We start from the raw sequence: 12,500 nt of genomic DNA, 5'->3' as shown, positions 1-12,500 counted from the left end.
GTGTGTGTGTGTTTTGGGCAGCCGAAACTACACATTCAAATCGCACCAAAATTGGCACAAAAAATTGCAGAAAATTCGCTGATGTGAAAAAAATTGGTCCCATCACGATTGGAAAACTTTTACTATATTTAATGAGTGATCAAATTTTGACCAAAGCACGTCGCTCCCGGCGCCCGGTCGGTTGCCGTGGCCGAGTGGTTAATATCTCGGACTTGCGTGCAGACAACTTGGGTTCCATTCCCGAAGCGAGGTGAGGGCGCCTTTCTTCGGTACGGAGGCGTCCTGGTGCACCGAAATTGGCATGAAAATAGCAGAAAATTCGCTGATGTCGAAAAACTTGGTCACATCTCGATTGACGATTGTTTATTAGAGTTAAGAGCGATCAAAGATTGGTTCGGAAAACAGTTCATTCGGTACCGGGACTTTTGGAAATCGAGTCTACTCGAGCCACGAGAAAAAAAGCGCGCAGCCCGAGAGCCCTCCGCAGAAGCAAATAATGTTATTATTATTATTTCATTTTTTATTTGATGACTATATTACTATCAGAGTTTATTTCTATTATTATTTTACTTATTACTAGTTTTATTATATATGTGTGTGTGTGTTCTGGGATCGATTAAATCTTCAACCACATCTCCCTAACACTTCTTCCTGAGCGATTTATTTTGCTCATTACGCCTTACTGTTCTATTCTTTGTTATGTAAATCCTCCAAACCTCGTCTTACTCTGCATAAATAGCGCACAAAGGGCATTAACAAGCCGCAGTCAAAATAAATCGCTGAGGATACGGTGTTACAAAGCTTCCTCAATCGACGAGAATAAGAGTTTTGGAGTGTTTTGAGATTAATATAAAAAAAAATGGCGAAATTATCTGGGATGGCGAATTAAAAGAAATATATCCTCGTCAGCAGTGCAGCCAGAAAGTCAGGTGGAAAAGCGAGGATGTCTAGGTCTTATTGAAGCGTGTATTTCTCTCTCTCTCTCTCTCACACACACACACACACACACACACACACACACACCCTTAGTCGCTCCCCTCTTCCCCCTATTCCTCCTTGCCTCTTAAATCGTCCTCGCTTCTCGCACAGTCAAGAATTCAATCTCACTTCGCCTCCACCCATCTTTTCTCCCCCCTCCTCCCTCCCCAAGGCATCTTCACCCCATCCAACACACCCACCCCCAACTCACCCCACCCACATCCCCTTCCCTTCTCCACTCTACCTCCCCTCACCGCCCACCCTACCCCATTCTGCTTTACCACCTTGCATCCCCCACCGCCCCCCCTCTTTCCCCCAACCTTCCTGCCCCACCATACCCCATCTTCCTCTAATCTATCCTGTTCTATCCTCTCTCACTCTCGCCACACCTCCTTCTCTCCACCAATCCTCCATCACATCCAACCCTGACCATCACCTCCATACTCTACTCCAAACTCTCTCTCTCTCTCTCTATTCCACACACTACTATTCCCATCCCATTCTAACCTCACTTACCCATAACATTTCTAACACACCCTGCCCCATCCTCCCCTAGCTGACCCCTTACCCTACCCTAACCTTGCCTCACCCCATATTTACATCTACCCACCCCAACCTTAACCCACCCCACCCACACCCACCCCGCCCCGCCCCACCCCACACAGACGCCAAGTGTGGAGGGAGAGGGAGGGAAGGCGGCCGTAAAGTCCAATATTGACGTTTTTATTAAGAGTGAAGCGAGGCGTCCAACTGGTGTGTGTTGACGGATGCGACGCCCCGCCACCTGTCTCAATCATCAACACCTTTTTCACCTGTCACCACCTGTCTCACCTCATCACCTGTTTTCCACACCCACCGACTGTCTCACCAACACCAACTGTCTCACATCACACCACCTGTAACACTCCACCACCACCTGTCTCATCCACCACCACCTGTCTCACCCACCACCACCTGTCTCACCCCACCACCTGTCTCACTCACCACCATCTGTCTCACCAACCTCCACCTGTCTCACCACCACCACCACCTGTCTCATCCACCATCAATATTGCTATCAAACATCCTCCATAATTGAATGATATCGTCTTGGAGTGGTAAATAAATAAATGAATAAAAAAAAAAATAAACAATAAAAAAATTAATACCTAAAATAAAATATACCGGTATGAAAATAAAATAAATAAATAAATAGGTATGAAAATAAAATAAATAAATAAATAGAGTCATTATAGAAAAAAAAATCAGTAGGTCTTTAATTATCTGTTTTTCCTATAATTTTTCATCTTTCACATTGCCTTTTGCCTTTTTCTCTCTTCCTGTTAGTTATTTTTCTTCCGGGTTCCACTCACTCTCTCTCTCTCTCTCTCTCTCTCTCTCTCTCTCTCTCTCTCTCACACACACACACACACACACCTTCCTTACTTTTCCAGTCCTCTCTCTCTCTCTCTCTCGCTTTAATATCACTCTTGTACCTACTTAATAAATCCTCGCAATCCTCTGTCATTCTCATACTGCTGCTCAAAAATGCTCAACAGTTTCATGCCATTTCCTTTAATCCTCTCTCTCTCTCTCTCTCTCTCTCTCTCTCTCTCTCTCTCTCCGTGTGTGTACAGTCGCCATCAAAAGTGCTGTCCCCTTTCCTCCTTTTTTCCCTCCCAGGTATTTCAAAATCAGAGTAGTCAATCCGTAACAACCAACATTAACTACCTTATTCTGCCACAGGTAAGGGTCATTAAGGTCGTTTGCATCGTACTTACCACTCTGATTTCAGTCCCTATGATGAGTAAAACGGATGAGGTGACGGAATTTATGCAGTCGACTGTACATTACCCACTCCAGTCCCTCAAAATATTAGGTTCAAATGAGGGAAATACTAGCAGAAAAAAAAAAAAAAAATTGGAGTAACCCCTTAAAACAGAAAAAAAATATGGAGTAACCCCTTAAAACTAAAAAAAAAAAAAAAAAAAAAAAAAATGGAGTAATCCCTTAAAACAAAAAACAAAACAAAAAATCTGGAGTAACCCCTTCAAACTGAAAAAAAAAAAAAAAAATCTGGGGTAACCCCTTAAAACTTAAAAAAAAATCTGGAGTAACCCCTTAATACTGAAAAAAAAAATCTGGAGTAACCCCTTAAAACTAAAAAAAAAAAAAAAAAAAATCTGGAGTAACTCCTTAATACCGAAAAAAATAAAAAAAAAATCTGGAGCAACCCCTTAAAACTGAAAAAAAAAAAAATAAAAAAAAAATCTGAAGTAAACCCTTCTCTGTCTATAGTACACCTGAGATTATATTAATTTTACACCTGACGATTTTGCTCAGGTGAGAAGAGGAGTCAAAGGGTTAAGGTTAAAGGACCCTCGGAGTTAAAATCGTCTGAAAGAATAAGCCGGAAAGTACGTCCTCAGGTTGAAAGGTCTAAAGCAGGGGTTCTTAACCTAAGAAAAACAGGGGGTCCGTGAAGGTCAGAATAACTGAGAACAAGTTAGCGAGATTGCGTGATGCCGTTTGGCATCATTAACTTAAAAACAAACAAACAAACTCGAAGTCTTGAAGAATTCTGGTGTTCATTGACACAAGCCTACCCTCGCCTGGCACAGCGAGCTATGGTGCTGTGATTCCGTTTGCAACTACATACCTTTGTGAGTCAGGGATTTCAGCGCTTGTCTCTATTAACATGAAAAGTCGAAATCAACAGGATGTCAACGATGACATGTGTGTTGCCTTGTCAAAGACCACTCCACAATTTCATCTTATTCAAGCCAAACAGCAACAACAGCTCTCTCACTACAACCTGGCCCATTTTTTCTTCCTTTTACAGCTTACTTCACGTAACTCAATGGCAGAAAAATAACAATTTTACTACTTTAAAATCTTTCCATAGCACTCTTGTATTGTTTAATTTGCTCAAGTTGGATGTATTTCATTTTTTCGAGTGGCCATTAGTTTTTGCATGAAAAAGAGTAAGAAACATAATTCTTTGTAAAGACTGTTATATACTTTGTGATACACTGCGTGAGGTTGTTTTCAATAAAATAATGTATACTGTATATTCATTGCATGCAAAATGCTGTGTTTGTGATTATGTGCATTTTTGTAGGGAAGGGGTTCATAGCGGTCACCAGAGTCTCGAAGGGGTCCGTGACTCTAAAAAGGTTAAGAACTACTGGTCTAAAGTTTCTCCCTCCTCCTCCTCCTCCTCCTCCACCACCAGGCTTCCCCACTCACACCCTCTCGCCTATCAAGTTCCTCCATCATCATCATCATCTTCATCACCATCATCATTCACCCTCACCACCACTCTCCCTCACCCTTTCCTTTCCTCATCATTCATTTCCTTCACTAATATTATCCTTCATCACCCTCTTCCTCTCCCATCATCATCCATCCCCCTCACCCTCTCTCATCACCTTCATTCTCTCTCTCTCTCTCTCTCTCTCTCATCATTATCAGCATAATTTTTCTCTCTCTTCCCCTCGCCGTATCCTTCCTTCACCATCATCCTCCCTCACCATCCCCTCCTTCCTTCATCACTACCGTCCTTCACCCTCCCCTCCTTCACTTCCATTATACTCCCTCTCCCTCTCTTTCATCACACTCTCTTTTTACTACGCTCTTTTTTTAATCTCTAATCGCTCAATCCTTTTTTCGCCTTTTTCTCTCACTGCCATAATCACCGCCTCCTCTCTCTCTCTCTCTCTCTCTCTCTCTCTCTCTCTTTACAAATACAGCCGGACCCCCTTCAAAAGACAGGTAGGTCTGTGTGGTCTGTGTATCTGTGTAACTCTATGTAACTCGCTTTCCACTATCTCTAACTCACTTTCTCCTATCTCTCTTCTTCCTCATTTATTTTTCTCATCCTCTCCCTCACTGTCTTTCCTCATTAACCTTTCACCTATCGTCTCTCTCTCTCTCTCTCTCTCTCTCTCTCTCTCTCTCTCTCTCTCTAACCTTCTCCCCACCATGTTTCCCCTTTAATCCCGAACTCCCTCCCCCTCCCCCTTTAACCGCCCACCCCACTCCATAATCTCCCTCCCCTCCCCTCCCCCATTCCCTACCGCTCCTCCTCCCCCTCCCTCCCGTCCCCTCTTCCCTCCTCTCCTCTCCTCTCCTCTCCTTTTCCAACTCCATTTCTTACCTCTAACCCACACACACCACAAAGTCAGGAGACAGGACGTGTGTGCTGGGCATTCCCCAGGTCCTGTTCTCCCCACTTACTCTTTTTTAATCAGCCCATACACCACTGACCGGGCTAATGTATGGCCCGGCCTGCACTATATGTGCAGGGAATCTTTCAAAAAAAAAAAAAAAAAAAAAAAAAACTCTAACCCTACCTCTTCCCCTGCCCTCCCCTCCCCTCTCGTACCGGTAAGACTAGTGGATTCAGTCTGTTTCCCTCCCTGGCCCTGTTCACCTCGCAGTACAATTAGGGACTGGGATGTAAATTTGATTGTTCATGTTGTATTCTAGGGTAAGATTGTGGCCTGGAAAAAATCTGATTGTCTGGAATAAATAACCTTCGTGCAATTGACAGGTATTAAATTCTAAGCACTTCTTTTTCTTCTTCTTGTTCTTCTTCCTCTTCATCATTATCATCATCATCATCATCATCACCATCAAAATCATCACCATCATCTTCTTCATCATCATAATTTCCTTCTTCATTTTCTTCTTCCTTCTTCATCACCAGCACCATCATTATCATCATTACCATCTTCTTCATTATCATCATCATCATCATCATCTTCCCCTTCTCACTGTGGTCTCTCTCCCTCCCGCTTTCCCTCCTTCCTCCCCTCCATTTCCTTTCTATTCTTCTCCCTCCTCCTCCTCCTCTTCTCACTCCCCCCTCTCCGTTTCCCCTCTTCCCTAGCAAGGCAGTTTTATCAGTTCTTCCAGGTCACGATTTTCTCCGGGAAGAACAACAATCGAATTTCCAGCCAAGTCCCTAAATGTACTAGGGGATGAAAAGGTACATAAGAGAAGCAAGTTTTGTTCTAGAGTCTGACCGGCCACGCGATCGAACTAGGGTTGTATCGGTTGCGGGCTGGATACGCTAACCACTGCACCACCGGCTCCCAGTTCCCGTCTCATCCCCCTCTCTGACCCACTACTCTCTCTCTCTCTCTCTCTCTCTCTCTCTCTTAAGTGTGTCTGTCTGTGTGTGTGTCTCTCTCTCTGTCTCTCTCTCTCTCTCTCTCTCTCTCTCTCTCTCTCTCTCTCTCTCTCTCTCCTATAGCTCCCTTCCCACCCCTTCTGTAATCCCTTCCCCTCCCTCCGTTATCCCTTAACTCCCTCCCTTCCCCTTTGCCTCTCCCCTTTCCTTTACAGAGGCGGGCAATTTAGCGTGACATGGCAGATGAACTTTAATATCAGTAAATGCTAAGTGCTAAACAGGGGAAATATATAGGAAAAAAGCCAGTTACATTATGAGCAATATTTAACAAGATACTGTCAGTCGAGGAAAAGACTTAGGAATTATAATTACAAATGATGTTCAACCAGGCAGTGTACGGAGGCTGTGAAGAAAGCCAGCAAATTAATCGGCTTCATTGGTAGAGCATTCGAACATAAATCAGAAAATATCACCCTCATCTTGTATCATGCTCTTGTACGCCCACACTTAGAGTACTGTTTCCTGTTCTGGTCGCCTAATTACAGAAAAAGACATAGAGATTTTTGAGAGAGAGTACAACGGTGACCAAAATGATACCTAGATTGAGAAATAAACCATATGAGGTGCGTTTAGAAGTCCTGAATCCCTTTACCCTTAACTAAACGCAGGTGACGGGGAGATTTAATTCAAGTATTCAAAATTTTCAAAGGACACGATAATACAGCTGTCGATAAATACTTCAGTTTTCTCGCATTATACTAGAAAAAATGGGCAAAAAATCATCGGCAAACACTTTCAGTCACACGAAGCTAAGCATGTCTTCTTTAGCAGAGTTGTAAATATATGGAACAAACTGCCCTCAAATGTACTAAACTGTAATAAAGTACTATAGAGAATCGCTTGGGTAAGTATTTGTCTCCTAACCCCCAGCTACGTATGTTCACTCCTGAATAATACAATTCTTTGGGTATATAACTTTTTTTTTTCTTTTTTCAGAGCCCGGAAACACAACCCTTAAAACAACAACAGGAAATATTGTTGATTTAATTTTACTTTCCATTTCAGGCAGAGCAAAATATGATTTCCTTTCCCTCTTTCCTATTAAATTTCCCTAACAGCTTCTCTACGGCGGATGGTGGTCCTTCTCACTATTTCCTGCCGGCTTCTGTTGGAGGGATTGGTGGGTTGGGGGGAGCCTTAACTGCTTTTCTATTCTGTCTTTAGATGATAGAAACGTTTTGTCAGTTATAACCTTTCCTTTAACATCCACGAAAGGAGCAACAGGTCTATTGCTGTTTGCTTTACTTTGTACTCTCTCTCTCTCTCTCTCTCTCTCTTCCACTGAACCCTTTCTCTCTTTCTCCCCGCCTTACTCCTTTGTAACTATTCCTCCCTCCCCTCCCTCTGCCCACAATTCCCCCTCCCCTCCCCCACCCCCCACCCTCACCGCCCCTCCCCCTCACACACGCGGCTCACGTATACTGCGATTATTTCCCCCCCCCCCCCGAGTCAGTATTATTAGTTTTCTTCAATCCCCCCCCCTCTCTCTCTCCTCTCTCTCTCTTTCTCTCCTATTCATTTCCTCACTCTCTTTGTACTGATTTTTTTCTCTTGTAGACACACACACACACACACACACACACACACACACACACACACACACACACACACACACACATACATACATTCAATTATCGGGGTAACACAGACTCTCCCCCCACGCACGCACAGGATTGCACCCACTTCCCTTCACACACACACACACACACACACACACAATGCCTTACTCCAAACAGCAACAGAATTTCAACACCTCTTACCTCAGGCGCACATTTACCCTTCCCTCCTCCCTCCCTGCCCCCCTCACGCCCCCTGAAGCCCCCCACGCCCCCCACAGCACACAGGCACTCCGTCTCCCCCCCGTATCGGCAAGGAACAGGCAATACCGCTTGTCCGGGGCCTTAAGGCGCAAGCAATACGTGATCTATACCGGGTGTTCGTGACCTGACCTCGCTAGCTGCCCCGGGTGAGAGAGAGAGAGAGAGAGAGAGAGAGAGAGAGAGAGAGAGAGAGAGAGAGAGAGAGAGAGAGAGAGAGAGAGAGAGAGAAAATAATTCAAAATATGAGTAACAGAGAGTGGGACTTCTATAGCCTGGAACAAAGATTGTGTGTGTGTGTGTGTGTGTGTGTGTGTGTGTGTGTGTGTGTGTGTGTGTGTGTGTGTGTAAAACCTCTTTCACCTGTCTATTGCATTCTTAACTAACCATCCATTCTTTCCTTACTTATAGTTTATTTCCCTGTACCAACACTCCATCACCCACTCCAATATACTTTTCCAGTCCATTTTCATTATCTATCAATATTTTCCACATATCCTCGTTGTTACCTGCTCTAGCAAGGTGAGGTTCAAAGGTAGGAGTAATTAACCTCATTCACTCATAATCTGCCCCTCGGTACCGGTGAATTAATGAGTATTGGTAACACTTCTCCCTTACCGATTTATTTTGCTTATTGTTCGTTACTCTCTTGGATGTTATTGACACGAGAATCTTTGTATTACCAACGTCGTATACATGAATAAAGCACAACAGAATAATAATGTACAAAGTCAAGACATTAATGAGTCAGGGTGAGGTCCTAAAAACACTCCAAACTGATGAAAATGTGGGTCTTGGATGTTGTAAATAATGAGGTAAGGGAGAGCAATATTCAGTCGTCCATAAATAGGCCCCGCGGTTTACCCCAGTCGCCTCATCTCGTATTTGTAAAAGATTAAGAGGTTGTGATTTCCTAGTAAACCAAGCACTCCAACCTACTCTGCTTCAACTCTCATGCTTCTGTGTCCTCGTCAATCTGTGAATTAAGGTACCGTTCAAACTATACATCTTCCTCTTCCTTGGCCTCCCCATCCTCTCAATATCCTCTTCCTTGGCCTCCTCGTTCCTCTCAGTATCCTCTTCCTCGGCCTCTCCTTTCCTCTCACTATCTCTGCTCCCAATACGTGCATCTTCTATCTCAATCTCTTACCATCTCTTCTATATATATGAAAATCCCACTTTAGAATCACTTTAACACACACTGACAGACTCTTTCCACCACTACATCTCCATCCTATCTCTCTTATCGCCCAATTTCTTATCAAAACATTAAACATAGAAACAGAATTCAGGAACTTCATTTTTCACACTTAACATACACCTTCTCTGTCCATACTGCTTACTAATATAAAGCTTATCTATTTTACCCTATCCATAAATAAAACTTCATTCCATCTTTGTTTACTTCACGTACTATCCCTCTTTTTCCAGTCCAATCCCCCCTATCCAGTCCATGCCCCCCAGTCCACCGACCCAGTCCTCTAATACAGTCCATTTCACCCAGTCCAAACGACGCACTAATAAGCAGGTTACCTAGTTTACCTCAATCCATTGCACACACACACACACACACACACACACACACACACACACACACACACATTCCCAGCCTGTTCATTTCTCGTCCCATCCCTCTCTTTCCAGTCCAATCTCCCCTCTCCAGTCCGTGCCCCCCAGTCCACCTACCCAGTCCTCTAATACAGTCCACTTTGTCCAGTCCATTGGCTTACGTCCTCCCCTCAATTTGCTGGGCTCTGTTATTCCTCTTGTTTGTTTAATCCGGCATCCCTATGTCGTTTGTCTGGTAGAGAGATTGAGAGAGAAGAGGAGAGGAGAGGAGAGGAGGGGCGAGAAGAGAAGAGAAGAGAAGAGGAGAGGAGAGGAGAGGAGAGGACAGGACAGGACAGGACAGGAGAGGAGAGGGAGGTAAGGGAAAACAGAAGAGGTGAGGTGAGGACAGAAGAAGAGAGAAGAGGAAAGAGGCGATAGGAAAGGACAGAGAGAGAGAGAGAGAGAGAGAGAGATGCAAAGGGTGAGAAGCGTGAAAGGGTGATATGAAGGGAGAGGAGGGGAGACGAAAACAAAATATGCAAGGACAACACACAAAACGAATGAGGCATGAAAATGAAAGGGAAGAGAGAGAGAGAGAGAGAGAGAGAGAGAGAGAGAGAGAGAGAGAGAGAGAATAAGACACCACTGTTTCCTTGCTATTATCTGCTCTATAATTCACACACACACACACACACACACACACACACACACACACACACACACACACACACACACACACACACACACACACAAAACCATGTACACCTTTCTCTTTTATCTCCCTTTTACACTGATACATTTTCTCTCATCATACATACACAATTCTCTCTCTCTCTCTCTCTCTCTCTCTCTCTCTCTCACACACACACACACACACACACACACACACACACACATAATTTCCCACATAAAACACAAACATTACCGCGAACATAAATACAAATATTAGCATATATGCAAATGTACACAAATTAACACTTACACATTACACGTGTACTCATGGGTACACAACAGCACAAACACATACAGAAACAACCCATAAAACACACACACACACACACACACACACACACACACACTCAATCTTTATCCTTCATTATTCGTCTGTCTGTTTGTGTGTGTGTGTGTGTGTGTGTGTGTGTGTGTGTGTGTGTGTGTGTGTGTGTGTGTCTCTCTCTCTCTCTCTCTCTCTCTCTGAACATACACAATCATACCTAACTACAATTTAAGTATATTTTGTCTGTGTGTGTGTGTGTGTGTGTGTGTGTGTGTGTGTGTGTGTGTGTGTGTGTGTGTGTGTGTCTCTCTCTCTCTCTCTCTCTCTCTCTGAACATACAAAATCATACCTAACTACAATTTAAGTATAATTTCACACAACCCTAAAATTCCCTAAAGCCACCCTTAATAATAGTTACAAAGGCTTTTTCACCCCAAAATTTCTCCTCCCCCCTTCCTCCCATACGAATCACACACCTAACCTTTCCTCTTAAATACACTATCAGCTTTAAAACGATCCACACTACACTCATTCTCCCATCCACAGCTCTCACCCTCTCTCCCCCCTTCACCCTAGCACACCCACAGACTACCTAGACCCACACACCCTATTTATCAAGCTAAGACACCCTTCCAAGCTCTCACCCTTTTACTTCCCTCAAACTCACGACCCATATTCACCCCATCGACTTCCCACCCTTTCTCTCCCTCGTCACCCTCTTTATTTCCTTCACCCTAGCAGGCACACAATTCACATTCTCCCAATAGACAGCTCTCACCCTCTTCCTATGCTTCCCTCACCCTAGCATACCCACGGACTGCTAATAATCAACCACACACCCTGTTTCTCAATATACATAATGCACTCTACCAAGCTCTCACCCTCCTGCCACACTATTTCACAGCCACACTATTCACAGCCGTCACCCTCCCTCACCCTAGCCTACTCATCGACTACTCATGATAACCCACACACCCTTTTTTACCTCCTAACAGTTCACACCCGCTCACATTTCTCACCCTAGGCCATCCACACACCCTCCTTGTCATCCTAATACACCCAAGCGTCTGTACGTTCACGATTCACTTTTTTATGCTCATTTACCTTCACGATTTCACCTACAGCATTTCCTAACTTTTATTCTAGCTATCCCTACATGACTCTATTAAGCAGAGACAAGGCTTAGGAATGGAAGGATCACACAGAATCTTAGTTAGTACTTTCACTATCAGATAACTCTCTCCTAAACAACAACAAAATATACTTAGAAAATGTTACTGTATTTTCTAACATTTCTGATACATCCAGACGACTGTGTTCTGATCAGATGAGGAAGTTGGCAGTGAAGGGGTATATAAATCTTGCATATATTTAACACCTAAACATCGCAAAGTCTCCTCTAAGCTAAGCAAAAACCTGTAGATAAGCAAGGCAGAAAATATGAGTCATCGGATTGAAAGGGTTTAATTGGATTATCTTTTTTACTTCTTACAAACGTCTCTCTCTCTCTCTCTCTCTCTCTCATTCCGTTCCCCCTTCTCCTTTCCTCTCCCCCCCTCCTTTTTTCTCCTCTAAATATCCTCCCCCTCTCCTCCCCTCCCCTCCCCATTACCTCCCCATCAAGCCTCCCTCCCTCCCTCTTCTATCGGTACTGTGAGTCGGATATAAGGATGTCTGGGGCCCGCTACAGCAGTTCCGGGTTGCGTTGTGGCTGCTGGGAGGTAATTGTGTTGTGGGGAGGAAACCACACACACACACACACACACACACACACATTCTCTCTCTCTCTCTCTCTCTCTGGCAGCCAACACTGAAGATTATACCTACACAAACAGGGAAGGACACACAAACAGGGAAGGACACACAAGCAGGGAAGGACACACAAACAGGGAAGGACACACAAGCAGGGAAGGACACACATGTAGAGAAGGACACACAAGAATGGAAGGACACACAAGCAGGGAAGGACACACAAGCAGGG

This window comes from Coenobita brevimanus, chromosome 100, assembly GCF_032717465.1.
Source record: "Coenobita brevimanus isolate Jiangsu-jjx chromosome 100, ASM3271746v2, whole genome shotgun sequence".
NCBI classification, from domain to species: domain Eukaryota; kingdom Metazoa; phylum Arthropoda; class Malacostraca; order Decapoda; family Coenobitidae; genus Coenobita; species Coenobita brevimanus.
Note: the sequence above shows the minus strand (reverse complement) of the source record.